We start from the raw sequence: 17,423 nt of genomic DNA, 5'->3' as shown, positions 1-17,423 counted from the left end.
CTCCTGCCAGGAATCTCACTCAAAAGAAACACTTTTTACCAAAAAAAGGGAAATTCAGCCCGAAACATCAAAAAAGTATATTACGACTATTAATGACAGTTCGGTTGTGTCGTGATAGCACAAATAATCATTTTCAGTATGATGCAACTAACATCCAGAAAGTGTTGCCTTGAACCAAATATGTGTCATATATTGTTCCTTATATTTGAAGTCAACTAATTAGTTAAGAATCGGTTTCAATCTAAGAGTTTGTATTAATTGAGTGAAAGGTAAATCTCACCACTAGATTCTTAGCACATCAGCCAACAGTTCAATGTGTTAGCCACATTTTACACTGTATTTGAAGATAAACTTTACCTTGTGCTGATTAATTTAGAATTGGATTCAACAATGTCTCCGCTCAGATCATTTTAAAATAAATGAAAACTATACATGATCTTGTGAAATGCTTTAACATACAAATAATTTCCAACATCAGCCCAACTGTTGTCTTTTTGCTTCATACTGATGAAGTCAGTTGTATACAGGACTATATTCGCTAATGTCCAAGTGAGAGGTTAAATAAAATTATTCATTTCAACCTTTGGGGCAGCACTATTCCAAAATTTGGGAATAATTACCCGTGGATAATTATAATGGTGTTGCTCCAGGGTACTTTTTCTTTTTCAAAATATAAAACTGATCCAACCTATCCATTCATATGGCTTCATTTTTTGCCTTTTCCCATCCACTTGCACTCCACACAGCTGTTAACCTCAGCCTGCATTCTACATTTAAAAACTGGCAGGTAGTGTAGATGTCAACTGGGGTCCTACTCACAAATTGGCCTTCCGTTCTGGAAGCCAATGAGGGCATTGGTTCATGGGCAGAGTGCAGTCAGAGCCGTGTTATGGCACCAAGACCTGCTCCATTGTACAGGAGAGGAGGAAGAAGGAAGAACAATAGTGATGGGGGAGCATATTACTGCAGATGCTGGAATCAGAGCTTGGTGGCTTGTTCTCTCTCCATGGACGCTTTCTGACCTGCTGTGATCTCCAGCATTTGTTGTTTTTAATTGAATAGCCCATCACTTTCATTAGAGAAACAAACAAGCATTTCTGTGCCCGTAATCAAGACTCCAGGATAATACGTTGCCTCCCTGGTGTCAGGGTCAAAATATCTGCTGTTCTTCTGTGGGACTGCGAATGGCCACAGGTTATGGTCCTTGTTGGTACCAATGACTTGGGCAGGAAGATGGATGTCATCTTGGAATCTGAATTTAGGGCACTAGGTAGAAAATTTGCAAGCTAGATCTCAAATGTGTTAATCTCCAGTATACTCCCAGACCACGTACAAGGGAATGCAGAAATGGAAGGATAATGCCAGTGGCTAGAAAGATGGAACAGGAGGAAATGTTTCTTAAGACACTGGGGCTGAATCAGAAGAAGATAGCACAAGTTGGACTGGTTGGACCTTGACAGAGCTAAGACCAAATACCTCACAGAGTATTTCACCAGTCCTGTTGGGAAGACTTTAAACTAATTTGCAGGGGTACAAAAACCAAAAGATAATATTTGAGTAGAACACCACGGTTCACAAAATACTTGGAGAGACAGACAGCACCAGCATTGAAAATAATAAGTTAATAGGTAAAGTCAGAGTAAGGGAGAAAGTAATGAAATCTAAATACTGCTCATGTATGGGAATGTACAGAGTCAGAGTCAGAGTCAATAGGATTGGAGGGTTTCACGGCAAAATCAGAAATTTGGAAAATATGTTGTTGTGGCAGTAACAGAGACCTGGTCAAGGAGGGTGGGGCTGGATGTCAAACGTTCCTGGGGACACGACATTCAGAAAAGGGAGAAAAGGAATAACTGCTGGTACTTTCAGCAACATCCATGTCCCACAAATGAATATGTAAGGTGGTTAGCAATAATGATTAAGGGGTGCTTTGCAGCAGTGGAGAAAGAGAATGTATCAAGGGAGTCCAAGGACAGAATGCACTTAGTACAAGCATGAGGGAAAATCATAGAGATGCCAACATTATGGAGCAGTTAAAGCCAAGACCAGAGTCACCCCAACCAGTGTCATCGAGCTGCAGCACACAAATGATGTACTCCAGGCTATCGTCAGCACCTTTACAGAGGAATCTGAGAGGATGGGTCTCACTCTGAACATCTGCAAGACAAAGGTTCTCCACCAACCTGGCCCAGCATTGCCCCCGATCATCAAGGTCCACAGGGAGGCCTTAGAGAACACTAACTACGTCCAATACCTTGGGAGCGTCCTGTCAGCCAAAACAGCAATTGATGAACTCGGCCATCAGAGGAAAAGGGTGTTTGAGGACAACAACATCAGATCAGACACCAAGCTCATGGTTTACTGAGCTGTGGTGGTTCCCACCCTCCTATATGGCTCTGAGAAGGTGGACTGTCTACAGCAGACACCTCAAGGTGCTGGAGCAGTACCTCCAACGCTGCCTGTGCAAGATCCTGTGAATCCGCTGGGAAGAAAGATGCACTAACACCAGCGTCCTCGACCAGGCCAACATTCCCAGCATCGAGGCACTGACTACCCTTGATCGGCTGCGATGGACTAGACACATTGTCAGCATGAGACTCCCCAGGCAGGCGCTCTGCTCCCAGCTCTGAAACAGCAGGCAAGCCCCAAGTGGGCAGAGAAAGTGCTTCAGTGATACCCTCAAGGTTTTACTGGCAAAGTGTGGCATTCCCACAGCCACCTGGGAATCACTAGCCCAAGACTATCCAAAGTGGAGGAGCAGCATCCAGGAAGGCGTCAAGCACCTTGAGACTTGCAATTAGGGGAAAGCAGAAGCCAGGCATAAACAATGAAAAGGAGCTCGCTGCTTCATCAACACCCCCACCCACCCTTTCATGTAACCACCTCTGCCCCAAGTGTAACAGAACCTGCGTAAACCCCATCAGTTTGCACAACCACCTATGGACTCACCCGAGAGTGAAAGATACTCATCCTCGTCTACGAAGGACTGCCAGTGATGACAATGTGATGGACCTGGTTCTTGGAAATAAGGTGAGTCAAGTGGAACATGAGTCAGCAGCGGAACATTTAAAAGAACCTTTCACAAGAAATTGAACTGGACTTACCATATACATACAAATTGAGGTCAGGGGTTAGGAATCCTGCAATAAGTAACTCACCTCCAGACTCTCAGTACCTGTCCACAAGGCACAAATAGGAGTGTGAGCAGCTCCAATAACACCCAAGGAACTTGACACGATCTAGGACAAAGTCTTTGCTGGCAACTGATCCACAAACATTCAGTTCATCCATCACCAATGCTCAGTAGCAGCAGTGTGTGTACCATATTCAAGATGCCCTGCAGAGATTCACTAAGTCTATTTAAACAGTATCTTCCAAACCCATGATACCACCATCTGAAATAACAAGAGCACCTGATACATGGGAATAGCACTTACCACAATCTCTCTACAAACTATTCACCATCCTGACTTGGAAATACATCCCTGTTCGTTCACTGTTGCTGGGTCAAAATCCTGGAATTCCCTACTTCACAGCACTGTAGGACAACCCAGGTAACATGGACTTGTGGTTCAAGAAGCAGCTCACCACCACCTTCTCAAGAGTAATGAGGGATGGGTAATAAATATAGGCCCAGCCGGTGACATCTATATACAATGGATGAATAAGAAAGAGGACATTGCAAGTATATGATTAACATATCATCTCAAAAGGTTCTCAAAAGATCATAAGGCTTTGGATGATAATACAGAATGACATTGTTGCTACTCTGAATTCACCATCAATTGGTAGAAAGCAGACTTCAATCAATCAGTCAGAAGGGAGCTAGACTGGAGAAGTGAAAATGAGAAGTTGGTGGGAGAAACCATAGCTGAAACAATGAGCAACATTCAAATTGGAGATGATTCAGGTCCAAACCAAGTATATTCCTTCAAAAGTGAAATGTGGGACAAACAAATCTGGAGGTCCCTGGACAACAAAGGCAATAGAAATTAAGATAAAGAACAAAAGTGTCCTTATGACAGATGTCAGATAGAAAGTACAACTCAGAACCAAGAGAGATAGTTCAGAGTCAAACAGCACAGAAACAGACCTTTCGGTCCAACTCATCCATGCCAACCAGGTTTCTCAAACTAAACTAGTCCCATTTGCCTGCGTTTGGCCATTATCCTGCCAAACCTCTCCTATTCATGTACCTATCCAAATGTCTTTCTAAATGTTGTAACTATACCTGCTTCTACCACTTCCTCTGACAGTTCATTCCATATATTCACCACCCTCTGTGTGGAAAAGTTGCCCCTCAAGTCACATTTAAATCTTTCCCCCTCAGCTTATTGAGTATAGGAGTTGGGAGGTCATGTTGCAACTGTACAGGACATTGGTTAGGCCACTTTTGGAATACTGTGTGCAATTCTGGTCTCCCTGCTATAGGAAGGATGTGTGCAACTTGAAAGGGTTCAGAAAAGATTTACAAGGATGTTGCCAGGGTAGGAGACTTTAAGCTACAGGGAGAGGCTGAATAGGCTGGGGCTATTTTCCCTGCAGGGTCGAAGGCTGAGGGGTGACCTTATAGAGGTTTATAAAATCATGAGGGGTGTGGATAGGATAAATTTACAAGGTCTTTCCTCTGGGGTGAGATGGTCAAAGCTAGAGGACATAGGTTTAAGGTGAGAAGGGAAAGATTTAAAAGGGACCTAAGGGGCAACATTTTCACACAGAGTGGTGCATGTATGGAATGAGCTGCCAGAGGAAGTGATGGAGGCTGGTACAATTACAGCATGTAAAAGGTATCTGGATGAGTATATGAATAGGAAGCGTTTGAGGGATATGGACCAAATACTGGCAAATGGGAGTAGATTTATCTGGGATATCTGGTCGGCATGGACAAGTTGGACCGAAGGGTCTGTTTCCATGCTGTACATCTCTATGACTCTATGATCTTATAGCTATGCCCTCTAGGTTTGAGCTCCCCTCCCCTGGAGAAAAGACCTTTGCCATTCGCCTTACCTATTCCCCTCACGATTTTATAAAGCTCGGTAAGGTCACTCCTCAACCTCCAATGCTCCAGTGAAAGAAGTCCCAGCCTATCCAGCCTCTCATTTATAACTCATACCCTCTAAGAATATTTGAAAAGTACAGTGTGATTTTGGAAAACAACCAACAGCCAACATAATGGGACTCTCAAAGTCTTCAATAGGTACAAAAATTGTGAAAGAAAGGTTAACAGTACTAGGACTGAAGAGGGACCAAACAGGGGATCTATACAGTAAACTTTCTACAATTCTGTGACATGTTCCAACAACCTAGTGCTCAGAATTTCCTGCCTTTTACAGCTCAATTACAATGTGGAAGTATTAGAACCAGATTGGGGAGGTGATGGCCTAGTGGTATTATCGCTAGACTGTTAATCCAGAGACCCAGATAGTGTTCTGGCAATTCAGGTTTGAATCCCACCACGGCAGATAGTGGAATGTGAATTCAACAGAGAGAGTCTGGAATAAAAACAGTCTAATGATGGCCATGAAATCGTTGTCAATTGTTGGAAAAACCCATCTGGTTCACTAATGCCCTTTAAGGAAGGAAACTGCCATCTTTATCTGGTTTGGCCTACATATGACTTTGGACCCACAACAATGTGGTTGACTCTTAACTGCCTTCTAGGCAATTTGGGATGGGCAGTAAATGTTAGCCTAGCCAGAGACGTCCACATCCCATGAGTGAATTAAAAAAAAGACGAAACAAATGTAATTGTACCTTCAAATCACTAGCTGCCCTTTCAACTTTAACCCCTTCCTCCCCCCACTCCAACTCCACTTCCACATTTATCATTGCTCTGTTTTACTGGTGCCCACGTACTGAGGGCAAGCCTGAAGACCCAGGAGTATCTCTTCCCATGCCAACACTTCGGTGGGCAGGGAGGTGGATAAACATGTATGGGAGCAAGATTAAAACAAAATGGCTAAAGACACCAACCCAGTAGATACAACAGCAGCCCCCCACATCCCGAAACAGTGTATGCACAAAGCACGGGTGCTTCCAGGGTGGGAGCTGTGTAATTAATAAGAGCGATTGTCCAAAGCCGTCACTGCTCATCTCTAACCTTCCTCACTCAAATCTTCTGCCTCACTGACTGATTGTGACGGCTACAGCTGGCAAAGTGGTACAGGATCTCTCTGACCTTGGTCTAGGCCCGAAACGTCAGCCTTCCTGCTCCTCTGACGCTGCTTGGCCTGCTGTGTTCATCCAGCTCTACACCTTTGTTATCTCAGAAGTCCCACTCTCCTGTCTTTTAGTGGAACCATTCACGTGTTTGGGGAGAGCCTCAGGGTTAAGCTGGCCTGTGATTATTCACGTTTCGGCAGGAAGCCTGTGAGAGGTCAGTGACCGATGCCCCCGCTGGGTAACATGCAAAATAAGGGATGAAGGAAACAGAATCTGCAGTCTCCCCCTGCTGTATTAAACACTGTACCACTCACTAAAGTCCCCAGGAAATCTGCATGCAACTCCCTCTGCTGGTAAGTAATATAAAACTTTCCAATGCAACAGATACTAGAAAACACAGGAAAATGAGCCAGCGTCATATAGTCTTGCCCCTGGGTTTTTCATACCTTCATAAAGGGTAACCAAATGTTACAGGGGTTTGCACTGTGGTGTTATTACAGAATCAGAGCAGGCCTTTAACTGTTACCTGTGCCCAGGAAGTGACAGAAAGAGAGGTAAGTCAGTAATTAACCAAAAATTATAGATATTTTGATTCAACCTGTTCAGAAGCATTATGATGCACACCCTGAGCAAGTGGGACTTGAATCCCGGCCTCCTGACTCAGACATAGAGACTCTAGCTTGAATGGAAACCAGTCGCTAGTCTATCAGAGCACAAACAGGAGTTGAATTATATTAGCCTGAACTACACACAAACCATCTATCCAACAGAGCTAACCTGCTCACCCTCTTTACCCCCAAACCTGACAAAAAGGAACAAGATGGGAAACAATTATCCACCTTTGTGTTAAATGGGATAGATTCACATCACATCTGGCAGTTCAAAGCTGAACTTGAGGCGATGTACACCATCAGATTTATATTCAACTACAATCGGTCAACCTCATTGCCTAGACCATCAAGTAATATAACTTTCCAATACAACAGATACTGAGGAAACACTGAGGAAAATGAGCCAGCGTCGTATAATCTTGCCCCTGAGTTTTTCATACCTTTACCACCATTAAGGTAGGGGAGCCATTCTGGTTCCCTGATGAGTATTTGGACAGCCTTCCAGGAGCAGTATTAGGCACTTCAGGTACGTACCAGGTCCACATGCAACATTTACTGACAGGGCTAAGGGATCCCACAACCAACTGATTAGAACAAATGCTTTGCAGTTACGTGGTACTCTGTCACAAATTGCAGCAGATTGTTAAACAACTAACCAGAGGAGGCAGCGCCACAAGATATCCTCAGTGATGGGATCAGTGCAAATTATAAGGCTGAAGCATTTGTAGCCATCATCAGCCAGAAGTGTCAAGTGAATGATCCATATCAGCCTTTGAGGTCCCCAGCAACTTATTTGCCAGTCTACAGTCAATTTGATTCATTCCACGTGATCCCAAGAAATGGTTGAAGGCTCCGTACACTGAAGTCTTTGGGTCCTGACAACATTCCTGCTGTAGTACTGAAGATTTGTGAACCAGAATTAACCACAAACTAGCTTTGCTGTCCCAGTATAGCTAAGAAACTGGCACTTCCCTGACAATGTGGAAAATTGTCTATGTATATGCAATCCACAAAAAGCAGAACAAACCCAATCAGACTATTTACCACCCCATCAGTCTACACTCAATCTATATAAAGCAATGGAAACAGTCAGAATGACCAAATGGTAATTACCAATAACCTCTTCACTGATGCTCAGTTTGGGTTCCAGCAGGCCACTCAGCTCCAGACTTGTTAGGGGTGGCAGAGGGGGTAAATGGGGAAAATGGAGAAAATGGAATTGGGACCACCACCAGATCAACCATGATCATATCGAACAGCAGAGCAAACTCAAAAAAGGGCCAAGGAGCCTATTGCTGTTCTTACATTCACAATCTTCCTATTCTATATACTCTGGCATACCCAATGCTAGCTCACTTACAGGCATGGCACACTGCACAGGGCATATCATAAAAGAGCTGGAAGTTAATCAGTCATCATTTGAGTCTCTGGGCTCTTGCACTGCCAGCACCAGCAGAACTATAGAATCAACTCTGCTATTGGGTGTCCAAGAGAAAATTTACCTATTGTTCTCAAAGCCTATATGTTGAGCCCTGGGCAAAACACAGTGATTGATAGGGAATGTTGCTCACTGCTGCACATTTAAAGCACTCAACTGCCTACACTTTGGTCTTCTACATTACCTCTGCAGCCATCAATTTACGCTGATATCTGCAGGTTTCCACCACAGTACGGGCAAACTACCATGAAACTATTATATCCACCTGAAATAATACAAACTATGGTGAGAATGTGCAAATTTAAATGAGTGCAAACTGCTTCAAGTCATTCCAGATTGATTTTTTAAAATGACTTTAATAGCTACAATTAGTTGCATTTATACACCATCCCAGGGCACTTTAAAATTCACACCCACCACCAGAAAGAACCAGAGAACAGGAACTAAACATTACCAATATACAAAACTACATTTACATTCAAAATTATGGCTTGGAATTTCCATCCCGCATTGCGATACACCCTCCAGCTCCCCCATCACAATGGCAATTCAGCCAAATCAGAGAAAATGGGGCAAAATAAAAATTGCAGAATGTCAAACACTGCAAATCAAGTTTCCATGATCTTGTGCCAGTTTAAAAAGCATGATGCTGAAAGCTATCCTGTCCACAAAGTCTTATTGAATTAATCACCAGTAGGAGTTCCTGCTGACCGTTAATGTTTCATGAGCTTTCCAAGAGACTCATAAATGAGGCACACTATCATTCTGTTTTTTTAAAAATTCAAAACCTTTTCACGTTCCTTAAGAAACTGATTATTAGTCTCTTGGTAATACAGCACTTGAGTATTGTTCAATTAAAAAGGACATGCTGCTGAAACTTCTGGAGTTACAAATGCAAGAACATCTAATTCCAGAGAGAACAGGTGTTTATACTGTATGAGGAAAACTATATGTTGATTAGTTGAGGGATTGCTTTTGAGATTGCACCAGGAAGCAGTTTTCCCCAAGCTTTTGTTTAAATTAAGAAAAGGTTTGTTGCTCACACAAACTCAAATCGGTCCAAAGCTACTATTGTCCAGTCTGAAAACTGCAGTGTATCTCAAATTACACTACAACGGCAAGGTGTCTCAAAACTTTGACTAACAGGCGAAGCCAGCAGCAACACGAGTGATATTCTCCACACACAGGATGTTGCTATCAAGCAAGTTTTATCTATTCCACAACCTCTTCGATCTAGAAGGTCAAATTCTTCTCCAAGCCGCTTACCACCATGACTCGAAAATACATCACTGCTTCTTCAGTGTCACTAGGTCAAACTCCTGGAACACCCTGCTTAGTGGATTTTTGTTTCTACCCAAACTAAATGGATTGCAGCTGTCCAAGACTTGGCATGCACCGCCTGGGAGAGCTTTTGGGGATGGGTAACCTCACTATCTTTAAAAAAGTACTCGGATGAACACTTGAAATAGCATACCTTTCAAGGCTATGAGCCGAATGCTGTAAAAAGTGCGACTAGCACAAATTTACCACCAAAGGGCCTCTTCTGTACTATATGATTCTAAGAAGGCAGCTCAGCACCAGCTTCTCAAGGATAATTAGGGATGGACAATAAATGCCGGTCGAGGCAGCAACACCCGCATCCCCTGAAAGAAGAGAAACAAAATGCATAATTAATGTGGAAATGAACTTCAGGGATGTAAGCCATACAAAGAACAAAGAAAATTACAGCACAGGAACAGGCCCTTCAGCCCTCCACGCCTGCACTGATCCAGATCCTCTATCTAAACCTGTTGCCTGTTTTCCAAGGATCTGTATCCCTCTGCTCCCTGCCCATTCATTTATCTGTCTAGATACATCTTAAATGATGCTATCATGCCCGCCTCTAACACCTCCACTGGTAATGCGTTCCAGGCACCCACTCACCCTCTGCATAAAGAACTTTCCACGCATATCTCCCTTAAACTTTTTCCCTCTCACCTTGAAATCGTGACCCCTAGTAAATGACTCCCCCACTCTGGGGAAAAGCTTCTTGCTATCCACCCTGTCTATACCTCTCATGATTTTGTAGACCTCAATCAGGTCCCCCCTCAATCTCCATCTTTCTACTGTAAATAATCCTAATCTACTCAACCTCTCTTCATAGCTAGTGCCCTCCATACCAGGCAACATCCTGGTGAACCTCCTCTGCACCCTCTCCAAAGCATCCGCATCCTTTTGGTAATGTGGCGACCAGAACTGTACGCAGTATTCCAAATGTAGTCGAACCAAAGTCCTATACAACTGCAACATGACCTGCCAACTCTTGTACTCAATACCCCGTCCGATGAATGAAAGCATGCCGTATGCCTTCTTGACCACTCTATCGACCTGCATTGCCACCTTCAGGGTGCAATGGACCTGAACACCCAGATCTCTCTGTGTATCAATTTTCCCCAGGGGTTTCCCATTTACCACATTGTTTGCTCTTGAATTGGATCTTCCAAAATGCATCGCCTCGCATTTGCCTGGATTGAACACCATCTGCCATTTCTCCGCCCAACTCTCCAATCTATCTATCTATATTCTGCTGCATTCTCCGACAGTCCCCTTCACTATCTGCTACTCCACCAATCTTAGTGTCATCTGCAAACTTGCTAATCAGACCATCTATACCTTCCTCCAGATCGTTTATGTATATCACAAACAACAGTGGTCCCAACACGGATCCCTGTGGAACACCACTGGTCACAGTTCTCCATTTTGAGAAACTCCCTTCCACTACAACTCTGTGTCTCCTGTTGCCCAGCCAGTTCTCTATCCATCTAGCTAGTACGCCCTGGACCCCATGCGACTTCACTTTCTCCATCAGCCTACCATGGGGAACCTTATCAAACGCCTTACTGAAGTCCATGAATATGACATCTACAGCCCTTCCCTCATCTATCAACTTTGTCACTTCCTCAAAGAATTCTTTCAAGTTAGTAAGACATGACCTTCCCTGCACAAAACCATGCTGCCTAATAAGCCCATTTTCTTCCAAATGTAAATGGATCCTATACCTCAGTATCTTCTCCAGTAGCTTCCCCACCACTGACGTCAGGCTCACTGGTCCATAATTACCTAGATTATCCTTGCCACCCTTCTTAAACAAGGGAACAACATTAGCAATTCTCCAGTCCTCCGGGACCTCACTCGTGCTCAAGGATGCTGCAAAGGTATCTGTTAAGGCCCCAGCTATTTCCTCTCTCGCCTCCCTCAGTAACCTGGGATAGATCCCATCCGGACCTGGGGACATGTCCACCCTAATGCCTTTTAGTATACCCAACACTTCCCCCCCCACCCCCACCTCTTATGCTGACTTGACCTAGAGTAATCAAACATCTATCCCTAACCTCAACATCCGTCATGTCCCTCTCCTCAGTGAATACCGATGTAAAGTACTCATTAAGAATCTCACTCATCTTCTCTGACTCCTCGCATAACTTCCCTCCTTTGTCCTTGAGTGGGCCAACCCTTTCTCTAGTTACCCTCTTGCTCCTTATGTATGAATAAAAGGCTTTAGGATTTTCCTTAACCCTGTTTGCTAAAGATATTTCATGACCCCTTTTAGCCCTCTTAATTCCTCGTTTCAGATTGGTCCTACTTTCCCGATATTCTTCCAAAGCTCTGTCTGTTTTCAGTCACCTAGACCTTATGTATGCTTCCTTTTTCCTCTTTGCTAGTCTCACAGTTTCACCTGTCATCCATGGTTCCCTAATCTTGCCCTTTCTATCCCTCATTTTCACAGGGACATGTCTGTCCTGCACTCTAATCAACCTCTCTTTAAAATCCTCCCACATATCAAATATGGATTTACACTCAAACAGCTGTTCCCAATGCACATTCCCCAGCTCCTGCCAAATTTTGCTATAGTTGGCCTTCCCCCAATTCAGCACTCTTCCTTTAGGACCACTCTCGTCTTTGTCCATCAGTCTTCTAAAAAAACTTACGGAATTGTGATCACTATTCCCAAAGTAATCCCCTACTGAAACTTCAACCACCTGGCCGGGCACATTCCCCAACACCAGGTTCAGTATGGCCCCTTCCCGAGTTGGACTATTTACATACTGCTCTAGAAAACCCTCCTGGATGCTCCTTACAAATTCTGCTCCATCTAAACCTCTAACACTAAGTGAATCCCAGTCAATGTTGGGAAAATTAAAATCTCCCATCACCACCACCATGTTGCTCCTACATCTTTCCATAATCTGTCTACATATTTGTGCCTCTATCTCACATTCGGTGTTGGGAGGCCTGTAGTATAGCCCCAACATTTTACCGCACCCTTCCTATTTCTGAGCTCTGCCCATATTGCCTCACTGCTCGAGTCCTCCATAGTGCCCTCCTTCAGCACAGCTGTGATATCCTCTTTGACCAGTAATGCAATTCCTCCAATCCTTTTGCCTTCCTCTCTATCCCGCCTGAAGCATCTATACCCTGGTATATTTAGTTGCCAATCTTGCCCTTCTCTCAACCAAGTCTCAGTAATAGCAATAACATCATACTCCCAGGTACTAATCCAAGCCCTAAGTTCATCTGCCTTACCGACTACACTTCTCGCATTAAAACAAATGCACCTTAGACCACCTGTCCCTTTGCGTTCATCATCTGCTCTCTGCCTCCTCTTCCCCTTAGTCACACTGACTTCATTATCTAGTTCCTCACAGGCTTTAGTTACTACCTCTTTACTGTCCACTAATGTCCTCATTTGGTTCCCATCCCCCTGCCACATTAGTTTAAACCCTCCCCAACAGCATTAGCAAAAGCAGCCCCTAGGACATTGGTTCCAGTCCTGCCCAGGTGTAGACCGTCCGATTTGCAATAGTCCCACCTCCCCCAGACCCAGTCTCAATGTCCCAAAAATCTGAACCCCTCCCTCCTGCACCATCTCTCAAGCCACTCATTTATCCCGCCTATTCTTTCATTTCTACTCTGACTAGCATGTAGCACTGGTAGCAATCCTGAGATTACTACCTCTGGAGTCCTACTTTTTAAACTTGGCTCCTAACTCCCTAAATTCTGCTTGTAGGACCTCATCCCATTTTTTTTTACCTATAATCATTGGTGCCTATATGCACCACGACAGCTGGCTGTTCACCCTCCCCCTTCAGAATGTCCTGCAGTTGACCTGAGACATCCCTGACACTTGCACCTGGGAGGCAACATACCATTCGGGAGTCTCGTTTTCGACCACAGAACCACCTATCTACTCCCCTTACGACCGAATCCCCTGTGACTATAGCCCTTCCACTCTTTTTCCTGCCCTTCTGTACAGCAGAGCAAGCCATGGTGCCATGAACCTGGCTACTGCTGCCTTCCCTGGTGAGCCATCTCCCCCAACATATCCAAAACTGTATACCTGTTTTGGAAGGAGATGACTGCAGGGGACACCTGCACTGCCTTCCTGCTTTTTTTCTGCCTTTTGGTCACCCATTCCCTTTCTCCCTCAGCAATCCTAATCTGCAGTGTGACCAATTTGCTGAACGTGCTATCCATGACTTCCTTAGCATCACGAAGGCATACATCCCATGCCTTTGAAAGCTCACAACAGGAAAAATGTTGACTACACTCAAGTAGCCTATATGTACAAAGCTCAGAATCTAGTGTCCAAGATTACGTATGATTCCACAACAGAGCAGAGCTTACTAAAAAATTCTGAATGTCTAAAGAACTACACTCAAAACCAATTTAAGATTGTCGGTCAAGTCTACAATGTGGCTTATCTATATTAACTAGAAACTACGCAAATTCATTTACAGGGCCCTTTAAAACATTGTGTCTTTCTTAATTAAACAAAAGCTTTTTTTTTTAGGGTCTGTGCAGTGCGAGAAGGGAGCTTTGCTTTGAAAATTAAAGTCAGCTCGCCGACTCCCAAAGATTTTCTCATTGGAACAATAGTGTCAAAACATCAATATTTCGTATAAATTACAAATTACTTCTCATTAACACAAACAAGTTTGAGTACAAACACAGACCGAAATAAATTCTCTATGGTAAATAGAATGGTATTCTCAATTTACAATTAGAAATTGCCCATGTCCAAAAGAACAGGACTCTGGAGTTAAAACAGTGATAGATCATGTCCATCATGTACAGGAGCAGAGAAGTCTTGCTGAAATTATACAGGGCCTTGGTGAAATTGTACCTGGAGTATTGTGCGCAGTTATGGTCTCCTTATTGGAGGACAGATGTTCTTGAATAGAGGAAGTGTAGCGAAGGTTTACCATTCTGATTCTGGGATAGCAGGAATGACATTTGAAGAGTGGTTGAACCAGTTAGAATTATATTTGCTGGAGTTCAGAAGGATAGGGGGGGAAAGAGGGGAGTGGTGTTGTCTCATTCTAACTGGACTTGACAGGATAGATGCAGGAAGCCTGGTCCAATGGCAGCGGAGTCCAGAACCAGGGATCACAGTCTAAGGATACAGGGTAAACAATTTAGGACTGAGATGAGAAGAAATTTCTTCACCCAGATTGGTGAGCATATGGAATTTGCCACCTCAGAAAGCAGTTGAGGCCAAAACATTGCATGGTTTCAAGGAGGAGTTGGATAGAACACTTGTAGCTAAAGAGATCAGAAGATATAGGGGAAAGCAGGAAGAGGCTATTGAGTTGGACAATCAGCTGTGGTCATAACGAGTAACACAGCAAGCTCGAAGGGCCTATTACTGCTCCTAATTTCTACGTTTCTAGGTTTTTATCAGTAAAGCTCATTTCCGTGGTAACACGAGATTAGCAGCAATGCCCAGGTAGAGCTCTAACAATAGAAGCATTTATCAAATGTTTACAGAACATTTGGTGCTGCTATTCTCAAGGGTTCAATGTTACCCAGTGACATGAACAGATTGAAATGTTCAGCCCACTAGACACTTTAGTCACTGAAAAATAAGCATCCTGTATTTGCAAAATGATTTTACTTTTTTAAACGAGGAATAGGGGTAACCGGTGTTATTTCCAGCCAGTGTTAAGTAGGTTCACAAAATGTCTTAAACATTCAAGAATGCTGAGGTGCATGGGACCCAATAATGCTAAGTACTAACAGTATAAATTCCAGCACAATTAACACTTAAGATAGATCTCAAACTGTGGTTAGCAGACACAAATCCCAGAATAGCATAAATCCAGACCAGAAATCAATCTCAAAATATGGTGATTTCTTGCTCATGCTGGACCCTCCTGCTATCTCAATCCAGTTGATCATCAGTATCTTATAAATTTCAGGAGCAAGAAAATGGCTTACTCCTGCTCCAAAAGGTGTATACTCACATCTTGTCCCACTGCAAACTGCATCAATACACTACTCTATCTCACGAAAAATAGAGAGCATTGTACAATGGACATGGTCACCAGTTTCGGGAATTAGCTGAAATGAGCCCACCATGCAGTTGCCTGCTATACCATGCTCCAGTCAAGGATTTGATAGCCCTCTGGTGTTTTTCAGAGTGTATGAATGGACTGAAAACAAAGGTGCAGCATTGTTACATTTGAAGACCTTATTGGAGGTGGAGGTTTGTTGTCAGATCAGTAATTTATTTACAAAACACCTATAAATCCTTAGCAAACAAAAACAAACTTTCGAACAAATACTCATCCAGAATTATTGCAGTACCTTGTTCTCTTCCTATTGGCAGCTGGAAGACTTTATGGAACTCTGCATGTGAAATATATTTAAAAAAGCTACTGTCCAAAATGTAGTTCACATCAGAATTTCATTGAATCCACATTGCTGAAATGGGCCACTCAACCCAAATGGTATTTGTGAGATCTTATATTCCATGCAAGATTTCTTTATCTGCAATTATTTTTTCTGACCTTGCTCCCCTCTGCCTTTACTTCCTTCTCTCTCATGTATACAAGTCTCCTCTTAAAATTAATCATTGCTTTCTCCTTCAAACCAGAGTAAGCTCCACATTCCAAGTATTCTGTATTTTAAGAAAAAACATTCAGCTGAAATTCATCAGATGATTTTACACTCAGGGAGTAAACAGAGTCAAGTAGTTTGACTGGACAGCAAAGCTTACTGCAAACCCATACTAAATCGGGTAGTAGTTACGATATTTTGGAACTGCGTGCTATGATACATGTTACTGTTGAGAAAATGTTGAAAGCACATAAAACATTAAACATCATTAATGTCCTTCAGGGAAGGAAATCTGCCATCCTCACCTGGTCTGGCCTAAGTGTGACTCCAGACCCACAGCAATGTGTTTGACTCTCAACTACCCTCTGAAATGGCCGAGCAAGCCACTTAACTGTATCACTTGCTACAAAGTTTCAATAGAGAAATGAAACTAGATAGACCAGCTGGCATTGATCTAGACAGCAGAAATGACGATGGCAGAAACAGCCCTGTTGATCCTGCAAAGTCCTCCTTACTAACTTCTGAGAGCTAGTGCCAAAATCGGAAGAGCTGCCAAAAACATGCCAATCTTTACTAAAATGCTATTCACTTTTAATAAGGGTGCACTTTGTCTGTACAGGATATTGGGGGAAGGGGAGTTGAGACCATAATCAGATCATATATGATCTTAAAGAATGGCCAAGCAGGTAGGAGAGGCCGAAGACCTATTCCTGCTCCAAATTTGTATGTTTACATAGTGCACTGTCTCGCAGACTAGTCAAGCAATAGCCTAACAGCCACAGAATCATACCTTACAATGTCCCAGACACCACCATCACCAATCCTGGATATGTTCTATCTCACCAGCCAGACAGACCCAGCAGACATGGCGTCTCAGTGGTGTACAGTCAGGAGAAAGTTACCCTGGGAGTGCTCACAACATTGACTCTGGACCCTATGATGTCTCATGGCGTCAGATTAAATGTGGGCAAGGAAACCTCCTGATTACCATGTAGAGTCTTCCCTTGGCTGATGAACCGGTCCTCCATTTTGAACAACACTGGGAGGATGCACCGAGGGTGGCAAGGGCACAAAATTTCAATGTCAACCACGAAGAGTGGCTCAGTGGCATCACTACTAATTGAGCTCGTCAGGTACTATAGGACTGCACCTGCAGCTGTCAGATTGGTAAGGATACGGTCAAGTATACGTTTGTCTCGTTAGATCCCTTACCACCTGCTGCAGATGCATCTGTCCATATCAATAACCATGAGTGATCACCGCACAGTGGAGATGAAGCCCCACCTTCACATTGAGAATAACCTCCATCGTGTTGAGACACTATCACCATGCTA

At 43.5% G+C, this 17,423-nt stretch overlaps 1 long non-coding RNA gene across 1 annotated transcript in view; it reads right to left on the bottom strand.

Moving 5' to 3' along the window:
- Positions 1–16,833, bottom strand: part of LOC125485952 — a 36,126-nt gene extending 19,293 nt beyond the window's left edge. The window contains exons 1-2 of the long non-coding RNA XR_007264676.1: positions 15,495–16,833; positions 9,686–9,854 (exon numbers count right to left, since the gene is read on the bottom strand). This is a non-coding gene — a long non-coding RNA (uncharacterized LOC125485952). The remainder of the gene's footprint in view (positions 1–9,685; positions 9,855–15,494) is intronic.
- Between the last annotated feature and the right edge of the window lie 590 nt (positions 16,834–17,423).

The sequence above is a fragment of the Rhincodon typus genome, chromosome 24 (genome assembly GCF_021869965.1).
Source record: "Rhincodon typus isolate 14 chromosome 24, sRhiTyp1.1, whole genome shotgun sequence".
Classification (NCBI taxonomy): domain Eukaryota; kingdom Metazoa; phylum Chordata; class Chondrichthyes; order Orectolobiformes; family Rhincodontidae; genus Rhincodon; species Rhincodon typus.
Note: the sequence above shows the minus strand (reverse complement) of the source record. Positions and strands in the feature narration are given on the sequence as shown.